Source organism: Halichoeres trimaculatus, unplaced genomic scaffold (assembly GCF_033239565.1).
Source record: "Halichoeres trimaculatus isolate MK-OKI-2021-1 unplaced genomic scaffold, fHalTri1.1 fHalTri1_scaffold_19, whole genome shotgun sequence".
NCBI lineage: Eukaryota > Metazoa > Chordata > Actinopteri > Labriformes > Labridae > Halichoeres > Halichoeres trimaculatus.
This window is the reverse complement of record NW_027437197.1, coordinates 15,920,701-15,935,777: the sequence shown is the minus strand read 5'-3', so window position 1 is coordinate 15,935,777 and position 15,077 is coordinate 15,920,701. Positions and strand designations below refer to the sequence as shown.

The 15,077-nt window shown below is 41.8% G+C and overlaps 1 protein-coding gene across 1 annotated transcript in view; it reads right to left on the bottom strand.

The window, feature by feature from the left end:
• Window positions 1–5,958, bottom strand: part of st6gal2a (ST6 beta-galactosamide alpha-2,6-sialyltranferase 2a) — a 50,261-nt gene extending 44,303 nt beyond the window's left edge. The window contains exon 1 of the mRNA XM_074694341.1: window positions 5,915–5,958. The gene's annotated coding sequence lies outside the window, so the exon portion shown is untranslated. The remainder of the gene's footprint in view (window positions 1–5,914) is intronic.
• Window positions 5,959–15,077: the final 9,119 nt, after the last annotated feature.

Sequence of the window (15,077 nt, the reverse complement as noted above, 5' to 3'; positions counted from 1 at the left end):
AAGAACTTAACAACCTGGTGGAGATGGTTCATGAGTCTGCGTGTGTTTCTGGTGTCCTCAGAGCGCACACAGACGGCGTGGGGAGTGAGCGAGCGGCACAGCTGGTCTTGATGACTCTTACTTTGAAGGCTGAGCTCAGATAACTGCTGCTCTGGCCGGTTAGCGCACATCTGAAATTACACCTCCACCTTCCCAGACTGCCCTGCCCATGCAGCCTCTCCACTCCTCTCTTCCCCGACAGATCCACGCATACCGTCTGGAAGTGGAAACTGGAGCTTCAGCTGACAGCAATAATTATGAAACTTTGAGCATTAACTAATAAAGTGCTCGAGTGTTGACTTAGAAGTTTGGCCTTGACTTTTCTACGAAAGCTGAGAGGCAGAGCGCAGAGAGTTTTAAGTAAAAAATACTATTTTTTGTATGTTGAGTGGTAATCAAGTATTACTTCAGATTCTGGCTCATTCTGGGATTTTTCAAGTGGTGACCAATGCCAACTAAAGGACAACAAAATCCTATATCAGCAGTGTGGTGACTTCTAGCTGGGGAATGTGCCAAATCTGCACCATTATCTTTACATAAGAGTTTTTAGAAGGATGCCTACACGTGAATGAAGCACACAAAACTTGTCAGAGACATCAGTCAAAGAGACAATCTATACTCGTAGATATAACCATAATTGCTGTCTCTCAGCCTGTACCAACAGTTATTTCTGCTAAGTTCCTGTGATTTAAAAGCAAATAGTTCCTCAAAGGTGTATTTGGATGACAGGAACTTTTCCCATGACACTAGGGTGAAAGTTCCTGGAAATGAAAAGTACCTCTTGATCCCCAGTCTCACGCTCTGTTTCCACCAAGCGGTTTAGTTCAGTTTAGTTCGGTTCAGTTCAGTTCATCTAGACTAAATCGATCCGATCTCAAAAGGTGGAACTACAACACTGCAGTTTGTTGATTGGTTGAAAGAATCGTAATTTATGGTGTGACAGCGGCTGCATTTCTTTTCCCTGCACACAGTCTTCTCTGCCAATCACTAAGAGGAGGAATGGCTGGATGTCTTCCATCACTGATCTTTGTTTACTGTGTCGCGTTTTTTCTTCTTTGTTGGATTTATTAGCAGGGTACACCGTGTTGCACTGCTATGGCATCACACTATTATTTAACAAATGCGGCTTTCGGCATCCGGCTTACACGCTGCCTACCATGAGGGAAAGTTTGCTGTGGAAACTAGGGCTGGGCAATTATGGTAAAAATAAGAATCACGATTATTTTAAGTGATATTGAAATCACAATTAATATGCACAATTATTCATTTATTCAAAAACTTCAGTACTGATTTAAACACAACTTTAAAGAACCAGCAAGTGGCACATACACTATTATTGATACACATAAGTCACACACACTTGCTGTAGCTGCACATGGAACACAGAAGAGCTATGAAGCACAGGAACATCTACACTGTGTGGCATATTAATTGTTTTTCTTCGATTATATTGTTTTTATGATTGTCAAATAGCAAAATTGAAATCACGATTAAAATCCGATTAATTGTCCAGCCCTAGTGAAAACGCAAACAGGATCATGCTTAACCATACCAAACCGTTCTGAACCGAACTGGACTGCCTGGTGGAAACGCGGCTTTACACAGCATGGCATCTTTTTGTCGGGTAAAGACAGCCTTAATCTGATCTTTGCACATGTTTACCCAAAATCCCTGACATTAGTTTCCTCTCAACCTCATCAAGTCAGCCTCCAAAGGTGCGAGTACATCAGCGATCATGACTTCACTCATATTAATCCATCCATCTCCTACCTCATCCTGATGATCTGTTGTATCCTCTTACTGCTCAATCAATGAGACTGATCCCAGAAGCCTCGCAGCTGTAATGGTGTTAAAAAGGTGTGTCTGAGCTGACGATGAAACAATCGACCCTCACACATCTATCTTCAGAGACAAAGAGTCTGCGTCCCTTCAAAGTGCAGACGGTACGGAAATGTGTCCCTGAAGCTAAACTCTTGCCTCATCTGTCCGGGGATTCAAACACAAACTCCTTTACAATTAACAGTGGATCTGAGTTTGACTCAAACAGTTAATACTCTCTCTGTGTGGTCCAATTCTACTCAGGGGTCAGTGTGTGATGAACTGCTCAACATCACCGGCATCATCAGTGAGATGAGACTTTCAGGACGGAGATTTTTCCATCTTCCTACAGCTATCCTTTCCATCAACACTGATCAGGGCTCGATTAATCATAAGCTCCTTTTACACCTGAACTCTGAACACGTTTCACACAATTTCTGGAAATTCAGATCCAAACTGTTTTCACACACTCACAACAGAGCCATAGACGGTCAATGTTGGACATTCTCTTGTAAGCAGAAATTGTTTGATTGAGATAAGGAAGGTCGTATTGGGGAAATCTCAACTGATTAAATGAAAACAATGATATTACAGTACAGATATACACCATGAACTGAAAAAAAAAAAATATATATATATATATATATATATATATATATATATATATATATATATATATATATATATATATATATATATATATGAAAGAATACGATACAATATCTATTATTCCAAAGAAAGAAAGAATTTTGAGCCAAGTAAATCCTGAATGGGTCATCTCTAATGTTTGGAATAATTCTTCTGTTTTTGTGGTATTTTGCATCATGTATTTTTTTTTCTTGGAGTGAAAATTAAAAGACAAGCGATTGATTAATGGTATTTACTGCACTCTGATTTGATTTCACAAACACAAACTGATGTATAAAGTCTATAAATCTAACGTACTGAACTAGAAAACAGGAAATTAACAGTGAAACTATAAATTTCTTTCAAATCACAGACAAATTGGTAAGGACAGATATTAAGAGTGCCTTGTATTTATCTAACTAAAACATAGATAGCTGTTCTATGTTAAAATAATCAAAAAATCCATAAGGGTATTTCAAACACAATTAAAAAGATTCAGGCAACTGAGGAGAGCTGTACAGAGTGTGAGCAGCTTTTTACTTGGTGGCTCAAAGAAAAAAAAGTCCACTCAAAGAACAGTTTCAACCATCAAGGACACTCGCATTCACACATGCACCACTCCTGGATTATGTCAGAAAACGTTCAGAAGTGCAGTATAAAGAGTCGCATCACCAATTTCAGCTCAGCTGGCTGAAGCTGACGCTACTCCTTGTCAACCAACTAAAAAAGGTTCACCTGGTGGTCTTCAGTGCATTATCTGTCATTGCACGGCTTGTCTGTATGTAATCTGTCAGAAATTACAGTCTCTCATCAGTTCAACAACACATTCAACTTACGCATCAACTCAGGTGCAGCAAGCAGACAGTATTAGACCACTTCCTGCACCTCCTTCATCTATGTGGTTTCATGTCAAACAACGAGCAGCAGCTTTAATTTTGTTTACCCGACAGTTTGAGCCTGAAAACAACAACAACTCCTTGTATGATTTACTTTAAGTTTAAAGGCTGGAATAACAAGATGCAGAAATGTAAAAGGTGATTTGGACACGTCAACACTGAAGTTTAAATTAAGACTGAGGCCATAAGGTCAAATGCATTTGCATCAAAATATCTGTTACTACAGCAAAAGTGATTGCCTCATTTGGATTGTGTACTGCCTGCTTTTGCTCTCTGCACAAACAGTTTTCCTGCAGGCACCAGGACAATCCTACATGGATTAAAAATGCACCAAATCTGAAATTAAAACACTGAAAACCCAGACCCCGGGGCTCATTCTTTCTGAAGAGCTGCATGGTATCATGTGATCCACAGCTGCCTGCTGCAGACCATGTTAATTAAATTAAATCTAATTTTTAGGCAATCAAAGTTTACAAGCCAACAAACTCTTCTTCTTATAAAATTTCAGGAAACTTTCCATCGTGTGCGGAAAGTACCAAAGAAGAATAATGCTGGGAGAATCTGAAACAGTAGGATAACTATCACCATCTATCACCGGCTCGTGTTGAGAGACTGACTTTATAACGGTTTAGCATGGCAGGAGAAGAGTGCAACATTGTTTGTGCATACAGCTCTCTTGTGCACACCTGTCCTCTGTCCACACACACGTTGGGAAGGCACCCCATTTCAGCCAATAAACATCCAGCTGCAGAGACAAAAAGGTGCCGACAGTAATTAAATATTTATGTGTAAAGGCAATAATGCAGATGTTCAGCGAGAACCCTTTCACACATTTTCTCTGGGAACAGAACGAGCATTTAACAGGTATCCGTCTAATGCATCATTAGAGTGGGTAGCAGCGTCTGTAGTTCACTTACTATAAAAGAAAACGCTCGAGCTAAGAAGAGATGAATTATTTAAAGAGGCTTTATGTAACGTGCGTCTCCTCTGCTACTCTCAGGGCTGAAAACATCATCTGCCTGCTTCAAACTTTTGTCCTCATCACAATAAAAAACAGAGGAGACGCAATTATTCAGCACACACAAACAAAACGACACTTTCCTGACGTTAGTCACCATAACCTGGAGAGACGCTTTGTATTTTCTTCGTACAGCCTGAGGAAAAAATACCAAGAACAGATTGGTTCCTTTGATTACAGCGGACCAGTGTGTGTGTGTGTGTGTGTGTGTGTGTGTGTGTGTGTGTGTGTGTGTGTGTGTGTGTGTGTGTGTGTGTGTGTGTGTGTGTTTATCGTAATGAGCATTAGGTGAATCTCAACCTCCGCTTCTGTTCTTACAAGTGAAGTGATCACGCGTTTCCTGGGACATGATAAATCAGACAGACAGCTCAGACTGAGAAACCTCAAGTTTCCCGTTTGTTGATATCAGACACTTCAAAAAGACACACACACCTACACACACCAACCCCCTGCAACATAAACACACACACACAAAGAAACACACTTAATTACCCTTCACACTTGCATGTTTTCCTTCTCGGGAGCTTTCAGCGCAGTCCTGTGATGTGAACACTCTTTGTGTTGAACTTAAAGCGTTTGGTCAGAAAAGCTGAGATGGTATCTGGCTCTTGCTAATTAAAATAGCTCCAAACAAAAAAAAGCTCCCCACGGCTGAGGAGCGGTGCAGCTGTGTGGATGTGAAAGTGTAATGATGTGAGATAAACACATCTCAGGCAGAGGCATGTTGGTGGTTTTTAAACCTGCTGCTAAAATGCAACTTTTGGAGCATCAGCGTGACGCACAGTGACACAGATCTGTGGGGGCGAATTCTCCATATCACAATCAATACACTCTTTTTGGAACAACATGAGCTTGTTATCTGTATTTTTTTTTTTTTTTTTTTTTGTGATCTGACTGTTTGCATGTGTCCTTTGACGGGCCAGGGGAAATTAAATTCTCCAATTCAAAGAAAAATCAAGCTGCAGAGAGGACAGAATCTTTGTATGTGTTGCCATGCAGGCTTTTGTTCCCCGTTTTGCTTGACTGGCACCATGTGCATGAAGCTGCTCCACAATAACTGAGGAAGCATCAACCTCTGCATCTTCCAAGTTGTAGAGCAGCGTGCAGGCCTGGCTTGTCCCTCAGCTGTGAATGAACTGGGGGGGAAACGCTAATTTCCCTGTTAGGGTTTGGAGCACCGCGCATGAGGGCGTCAATAACTGGCGCACAGGGAACTATGCTGCTCAATAATGTCCCTCGTGTTTAATAAACCAATTTTCTCTCGTTGTGTGAGTGGATGTGTGTGTAGCAGAGACTGAATGAGCTGCAGATAAATGAGCTTCCTGCGATGTTCACCGTGTTCCCGTTTAAAGTAACGAAGACAAAGAGCTCCCTGCCTCCTCCGCCACGCTTTGATCAAACAGAACCCAGAACCCGGGATGGTCTGTGCCGAACACCGTGCATGCACATCCTCCGCGTCCTGCACAAAGCGCTCGGATCTGTGTGGAAATGCTGCGGAACGCGAACAAAGCCTTACCTAAAATCTCTGCCGGTCCTCACTGGGTGATGCTTCTGCTGCTGTCCACCGGTCCATTTCGCTCCTGTTCGCCTTGTTGCACCGCGAGCATGCGGCTCGGTGTGGCTCGTCTCTGCGCTCCGGTCACGGGGAGATAGTACGCCGAGCGGAGCGGAGGGGCTGTGTTGTCTGTCACACTGTTGCTGGCCTTTTTTCTCGCATCCACATCTGAGTTTGAGGGGCGGAGTCATTGAGGGGCTGATTTTTCCAGTCAGGCACCGAGGTGGCTTTGATGGCCTGGAGGGAAGGGAAGGAGGCAAGGAAGGGTAGTCCATTGGAAAGAAAGGAAAAAAAGATTGGTAGAAGCAGCTTTATTAAAAAAAAAAAAAAAAGATAAACAGCTACAAAAACTACACTACTTCTCTACTATTTCAAAATTTTCACAACAAGATTGAGTCAACTTTCCTGAAAATTTGAGGTTATATCCAGCTGCTTCCTTGCTTGGCGGTGCTACCTTTTGAAGGCCCTTTATGCTTCCTTAATAAAAATATCTATGTGTCCTTTTCAAACCATGTTACCAGCACAGAGTCAAAAGTTTGTGACAAAAAAAACTAAATCAAAAAACAAATATGGCGACTGTGGAGGAGGTATTGCTAATGTACCTCTTGCTTAAAAGATAAAATGTGAGGCAGTGTCGCAGGAGATGGTGGCCAGTGAGGCCTTCAAATATTTCTCCCTTATTATTTCTTCCCTGCGTCCCACTAGCATACCGTAACGGATTGTTACAGTAACACTGCCCCCACGTTTTCCTGTGGTACTGCTTTGTTTAAACCATAAGCGTTATGGAAACGTGCAGAAATGTGGACGAAATGAACGCAGAGCACGGGCAGGAGGCAATGTCCGCAGCCAGATCCATATTTAACGTTGATCATAAACAAGCTTTTGGTGTAGTCTTATTGCAGGAGGTTGCTGCTTTGTGGCACTACTGTTGAGGGTCTTAGGTTAAAAAGTTTGGAAACCACGGCTCTAATGTGGCTTGGCTGGTGGCTGTTTCTGCAACTGCACACCATGTACTACATCCTGATGTGGTAGGGTTGGGTTGTGCAAAGCAGCAGTAAAGCTGACTGCAAAACCTTCACTGTAGCATCAACTTATGGTTTAAAAATGAAACACATCAAAGTAGCTTATATGGACTTAGATATGTTATGTAAAATGGTAAAGTAAAAACAGTTACCTGTGGAGTGGTATCACCTCAGCAACAACTAGAAGATGTGGGATTCAACAGCCTTTCTTTCACATTAGTTTCCTGTAAATGTAAAGGAGTGTTAAAAGCTAGCTTTGTAGTACTGTAGTAGCACTGATAACACATCAGGTGGTAACGTACTTAAAACTGAGTGCAGCCCACTATAAACGCAAAAAGAAGAACACTAGCATCATGCATTTTTGGACACAGTATGCAAGGTGGTTTTTTGAAGCACAAAGTTAAACGAAAATACGTCATACACCCTCTTTGTCAACAAACGGTCAAAATGAACAAGTCCAACTAACTTTTAAAACCTAACAACTGTGCTCCATGTGGTTTCCTCTTGACAGTCATTGAATGGTGGAGAACATACAGATGAAAAAGTTTCAGGACTATTTATCAGCTACCGTGAAACTGAAACCACCTCAGATCTCAGAGGACATTGGTCAACAAACAGCTGATGTTCTTTTAAAAAACTTGTGGTAATATTACCTCTGAGCTGCTGTTGAACATACATGTTCATTTTAAGTGAAACTGTTTCTCTTCATTATTAATGTTTGTGTAAGAGGGAACATGGTTTGTAGTGTGTGTTATTGTGCTGTGTAAGGATCAGTCCGTGTAATGCAGGTTGTGTTTTTGTGCACTGCTCTCTTAATTGCCTCATCAGTAAACGTCAAACGTTCAAATGGTTCAGCTATCTAGATTTATTTATTCATTTGTGCTCCATCAGACGCAGGCACTGCTGCTGCATGGTGCAATTACTGCAGCGCGGCCAAATGTGTCAATGAATAATAAATCACAACACAAAGAGATCTGAGCATCTGTCTGCAAAGCCAGTGTTTAACCTACACAGTGTTTCCAATAGAAACATCCTCCAACAGCTGAAACTCCAGGGGAAGCTCAGATGACCTCGTGGGTCCCACAGTGAAAATGTCCAGTGGTGCCAACGACCAAAAGCGCCCAGTTTAAGATGCATGTGGAACGAGGAGTTCAAAACGCTGCCTTGAAATAACGTAACCAGAGGCAGTGGCTCCACTGCACACATGCTGTTCTTTTCGAAGAGGAGCTGAATAGAGGGGCGTTTGGAGGCAGATGACTCACACCAACTCACTGGTGTGCTCAGAGACTGTGACTGAAAAATGGAGAGTGTGAGTGGGCTGTGGGAAGTGTGTTTCTTTCCCCGGAGTGGTATGTTGGGACCTATGTACCGAGATGTCTCCTCCAGTCGTCCCAGCAGCCCCTGCAGCAGGTCAGCAGCTCTTTGTTCGACACCTGACTCTGGCGCTTATCATCTCTCTCCAGGTGCGTGTCAGTCAACCACACTTCATTACGCTGCTGCCTTTGTAGTGGACGACCAGGAAAGGAATCTTACAATAAAGGGAAAGAGGTGTGTAACCAGGTGTGAGAAGGGGTGTGTGTGTGTGTGTGTGTGTGTGTGTGTGTGTGTGTGTGTGTGTGTGTGTGTGTGTGTGTGTTGCTCTTTTAGCCCTACTGCGAAGTTCTCTCCCTTGAAACAGAATGATCGCAGGATCAAAGGGACCAATTAGACCTCCTGCTCCCCTCATCAAACTCTTTATTCCAGCCCTGAATCTATAGCTGACAACAAAAGAGTCGGCAGATTTTCCATTCATCTGTAGGCTGAGCTTGGGACACTGGGTCCTGGAGTTCAGTCGGGAGGGGACAAAAACAACATCTAGACTGTCGGTTTGAAAGAAACAATCAAAACTAAAATCAACAGCGGAGGAGATTTGTGACTTAGTTGGTTTATGAGTTCACTGAGAAAGGTCAGGGTAGTAAATCATAAATTCTAACTTCTAATTATGAGCCTGAACTGTGCTAAATATTTCAGTATATAACACAGCTCAGCCTAATGACACATGGCAAAAAGAGTAGGAAACCTAGAGTCTGTGTACACAGAATAGAATAGAATAGAACAGAATAGAACAGAATAGAATAGAATAGAAAAAAACTTAATTTAGCCCTGGGGGAAATTCAGGAGTCACAGCAGCAATCAAGCAAACAAAAGTAAGAAAGTGTATAGAAAGAGCAAAAAGGTCCATAAGAAAATAGATGCTGACAGCTTGTCCATCATTGTCCAGTCAGCCAGCCTCCACCTCCACAGGGTCCAGGACTGAGCTTCTTCAGCAGTCTGTTCAGTCTCTGTCTCCTGGATCCTGTCTGCTCACAGCAGGTGAAGCTCTTCCAATGTGGCGTTGGTGTCTGATGTTAGCTCCGTTAGCCATGTCTGTGAATAGCATGATGCTATTCTGCCTTCTGTTATTCCCTCTGTTGCTGGGTTAGCACGGCTAGCTCGTCCATCTTATTGGAGATAGATCTTGCGTTCCCAATAACGATGGATGGAAGGACAGGTCCATGTCATCACTTCTTAGCTCACACCTGAGAACCAGCACGTCGTCCTCACCTCCTTCTCCTCACCGTGTGGGGAAACATCAGGCCTTGCACCAGTTAGCATCGACATGCTACAGGCTGCTAAAATCTGATTTCACATGTAAACAATGCAGCCATGGTTACACATAGGATCTCCAGACAAACCCAACCAACCAGTTTGGTGTCTGTGACCAATAAATGAGCCATACAAAGTAATGATCCACTCTAAATGTAAAGATGATGAAAAAGAGATGAAAAAATTAGAATAAGAGGCACTGCAGTCCACTGATTAGTTGAAAGAATCATCACTTCCTGCGCAACAATGGTAAATAAAAATAAAAAATAAAGAACAAAACAGAACCCTGCCATGTTTAAATCTCCAGTCGACCCAGAAAACGTCTTTTTGTTTGGAAAATGGCGATGTCTTGTTTTTCTTCTTTGTTGGATTTACAAGCTGGTTCCACTGTGTCATGCTGCTATACTGTTACACTTTTACATTGCTGAGGCAGCCATTGGCATCTGGCTTACACGCCTCCTACCAAGAAGGGCTGTGGGGAAAAAGAAAAAGCATGTTTCACCGATCCAACCCATACCAAACTGGTGGAAACAGGGCCATTTAATCTACAACAGTTTTAGGATGGTAAGTCGCCTCAGCTAAGTTACGATCTAACTGCATGTCAGATCAAGATTTTTATTTTTGCGAGAGGAGAGAAACATCATCTGGGTGAGAAGTGTGGGGAAACCTCTGTCAGGTGTCTCCAGCTGTCCTGCAGCAGGTGTGTGTTGACACAGGAAGGACGAAGCCAACCGCTTCAAACTGGAGACAGATCTGTTCTCCTCTCACACCCTGAAACTTTTTTTTCTGCCAAGCACACATTTCTTCCTCCATTTCTTCCAGAGAATTCTTCTCTTCTGTCGTCTTATGAGCTGCGCTGCCATGAAAAAGGTGTGTAATCCCATCAGCGACACCCCCGTCTGCTGTTGCCTGTGTTTCTGCACACTCTGCTTTAAAAATCCAAACACGAACACTAACCTCATCATCGCTACCTGCGTAATCATCTCTGAGACTCATAACTGTGATTGAGATGAATCAGAGAGCAGTCAAAGCTAACAGCCACAGCTAAAATCCTATCCGAACATCTGGCCATCAGTCAGATCCTCCCCGCTTTGTTGTTCCTCTTCGCTAATTGTTCCCATTAGAAACCTGCAACAGCGTGACGGTTTCCATGGTGACTCACTGATGTGCCCGGGTGTTCAGAGCCTTAAATATCCTGGTCATTTTATGCCATCTGTTTCCCCTGGTCGCAATATCTCAGCTGATTTGGAAATTATGTGAGCCAGCACATCGCAGAGGCCGAGGCCAGCTTAACGGGCTCGTTCACATCGAGGGAAACGCTGGCGAAGGTGCTCGGCAGAGGTTTGACAGGCCGGAGGATGAGACTCCTGAGAGCATTTCATTAAGTTTATATTCAATTCCCACACAGTAAAGAGTGACAGGCACACAACAGATGATTCAGTGATATGACAGAATAGTCAGTATCTTATATGAGGCAGCTACTGTCCAACCGGGCTCTGAGGAATTATTTTCACCTGCGTCTTTGAACTTTTTTCATCTCATGCAAAAAACTTCTGGAAGTTTGAGGATTTTCTTTGTGCCTCACTGTTATCACCCTATAAAAGAAAGAAAAGCAGCGTGTGTTGTGGTTGTTGTATTTAAGCGATGTGAAAATAAAATTACTCACTGCTTTGCAATTTGGAGCATTAATTTTCATTAACTCCATACAGCTCCATTTGATAAAGTCAGTGCTTGGAGCCAGATACTTCTGGATTTGTAAATCACAGCACGAGAATCCAGCCAATTTAAGTAAATGGAAAGATAAAGTCAGAGCAGTAAGGATGAGGATGGTGATAGTATGGGTTTTAATTTGTCAGTGATACATCTCTGTTTAATGAAGAAAGAGCGATAAATCAGACTTTGATTGAATTATTGATTCAAGATAAAATAAAGACTGAGCATAAGTTTGCTATTCTACAATTTTTAATGATTTCCTTTTTGTTTCTTTGCATATCTGTCACTATTAAATGACCAAATCATCATTAAAATAAACAGTTATTGAAATGATAACAATAAAAACATGCATGGAGCAGGTTGGCTAAAGATCATTATCATTCTTCCATTTAGATGCAATCTGTTTCCTTCTTCCCCACTAACCAGCGTTGACCCAATGATCCCCATAGAGCTGACCCCCAAACTGGAGAAATTGCAGACAGAGTGAGAGGATTGCTTAAGTCATTCATTAGTATTCAGTCGGGCTGCAGTGAATATCTGGTTCAAATTCCAACCATGTGTCTAGATATTTCATCAATCTGTGTGAAAACAAGAGAAATGTGATGGAGTAACAAATAGAAGAGTAGAACTAGGCTACTGTTTAATGATGATATTTAACTTATCTAACACAAAATCTTAGATATTCTGCTTACAATCAAGTCTTTATTCTGTCCTTCTGGCACTTACAACTCAAAAACACCTCATATTTCGTGTTTTAGGATATTCATCATTTAAACCTCTGTCTGAAACACTTTGCTTTAGCTTCTGTCTCTTTAAGGCTCCCTGCTCTACAATCCCCTTCACTCTGATTGGCCAGCCCTCTGGAGGCCTTCTTCTTTATAGCATTTCCTGTGAAGATTTTGTGAAGATCTCGTAAAGATCTCATCAATATCTTGTTTTATTTTTACAACAGAAAGTCTTGATCAGTTTCACGTCAGATTCAGAGATTTATAAATGTAGTTTGAACATCCAGCATTGTTACTTTAGATCTATGTTTATAATATCTGAAAGCAGAAGACCTCTTTAAACCAAGTATGTTTCACATGAGTAAGCATTTTTATTTGTTTATCTGTTCAAAAATGTTCAATGTTTATGCCACCTGTCATAAAAATGGAGCAACAAAACTTAGAACATTAAAGACTTTTCTTTTCTGCCGCGCACACACATACATATACGTGGATGTGGTTTCCCTGCATCCATACAGAGGAAACACAAACAAACAAAAACAAAGACTCAGAAGAATATAAGACAGCTGAACTCAAGGAGGAAGGTAGATGGGGAATCAAAGAATGATAAAACAGGAGGAAACAACAGTCAAGTGAGTCCACAGGAACCACTTAAACCTCCCTAAAGCCTACAAAGACGTCCAAGAGGCATAAACACTTTGAAAGTGAAAGAAAGCCCCAGGCTGAAGTCTGCTGGAGGAGACAAACGCAACCACAAAATGACAGATATGCACTGAGTTAATCCTCCGACCAAAGATAGGATGAGTTATTTACTGTGATTGGTGTAAAAGTCTCAAACTCAGCAATAACTTTAAGATACATGTATAGAAATCTATCTGTTGTTAATAAATCCCCTCCATCTTTTCCTCTGCGGCGCCAAAGACAGAACTGATATGTGGAGAAGATGCCACTGCAACGTCTTGAATAGACACCGACATTAACAGATTTATGTTAAGAGCTAAGGCTGGAAAGTATCAGTCAGCTCTGCTTCCTCTTCTTTGTTTCCACGTCCACTTTGTTCCACCTAAATATTACATGTGCATTAGAGAGAGCTGTCCATGATGGATGTGTTGCTGTACCTGCTACACGTGTTCTTTCCACATCTCCTCTGGTCAACAACACATCAGGATAAGCTCAGCATCCCAAGAGGAAAATGTGGAAGAAAAAGAAGAAGAAGAAAAAGGAAAAGAAAGAGGAGGAGAAGGAAGAAAAAGAAAAAGCTCTGTGCCCATTTTCCTTTGACTTCACACTGTGAGAGGAAAGTGGTGTTGTGTTGTGTTGACACGAAGCTTCATCCAAGGTTACGGGTCTTTCAGACATCAAGAATCTGCAAACAGGTCACATTTGATCACCTCTATTCAGCAGGAAAACAACATCATTAATGATCTTTTAGCTGATGTCAGTATTTTACCGCTGAGTATTTGCCTGAGCTAGAATTCAGTTTGCACTCTGAGCTGCTTTTTCATTTTAAGAGTTTATCCAAACTTCCAAATGTTTTCCTGAGTGTGTCTCACAGATCTCCAAACTAACAAATACAGCTGATAGCATGCAGCTGTGAATGCTTACAGCAGCCAAAAAAGACAGACATTAAATATAGGAGCCCAGGAACTGGTTGTGGTTTCATCACTAGTGCACAATGAAGGGTAGAATCATCCAAGAAAATAATAAAAATACATAGAGGAGGTAAAACCCTGCTCACATAGCAACCTGTTGCAGATAAGACATATACAGTATCAAGCAAATACTGTATTATATTATTCTGACATATTACACACACAGTTCAGAATGTTACCTGAATAAGCCCCACCCAGGGTGTGGCAAGTAACCAATCAAGGATCAGGATTTGGGGTCACCAGGGATGGAGATTCTCAGCAGGTTGTTGTTTCTGGGAACATTTTATTGTGTTAAAAAATAATCAGACACCAAAATACTTTTCACTGTGTAAGTCTGTGAGACTTATCCGCTGGGATATGGCATTTGATATATGTAAATATCTATCCAAATATTTGTTTTATGTAATAAACATATAAATTTAACACCCTTTGAAGTTGCACCATCGGGGGTTTTGTCAAGGCGGAGAGAAGATTTAGATGAAGATGTGGAGGAGGCCGCCCTGAAACCAAATCACATCAAGAGCTTTCACGGTCATGTTGAAACAAATCAATTCAGACACTCAACTCTGTTTGTTTGTTGACATTAAGCCTTGATTTTGCACTGTTTAGCTGTCTAGACTCACAAAAACATCTTGTTTACAATGATAAAGGATACAAAGGGGCTGGAAAAGGATAAGCTTATCGTTTACGGAGCAAGGAGGCGTATGTGTTGATGAATTGAGTGTTTACATTTTTCTCTTGGGAGTTTTAACATATTTTTGTTGGTGTCCCTTTTAAAGATCAGTGATGGGAAATTTGAAGTAGAAGTTGTGAGACATTTCCAGGCATATTTTTATTCCAGCTGATCAGGGATCAGAGTGTTTGGACCCTGACAGCTTCTGTCACTTGCAGCTATATTCATCTGAGCTGCTTTATCACTTCACTGCTGGACCCCTGGAGGTTTTCCTGTGATTTCCTCAAACTGTACCTGTCACTACCTGGGAGATGGCAGCTCCGTTCCTGCAGTCAAACCGTACGGCGATGGCAGACCCTGTCAGCTCACCTTGTGTCACTTTTTGTACTCTCTCCTCTTCGTCTCTCTCCAGGGCTTCAGGCATATTTTGCTCTATTTACGTCCTCCTCACACTTTGAGAAAGAGCAATTATTTCTCATTTTACATGTCTGACAGTGTGAGGTCACAATCATCACAGTGTTGAGCCGTGTTCAGCTGAATGTCACACTTCTTTAATGCTTCAGAAACTCTTCTGTCAAACTGTGACAACCTTTCCAAGTCCATCTAAACGTTCCTATTTTAACTCTAAAACATGTCTCTGTCTTCCTCCTCCCTCTGTCTCTTTTCTTTCCCGGCTCTGCTGGTAATCTGCCCGCTATCTGACTGATGTAAGCT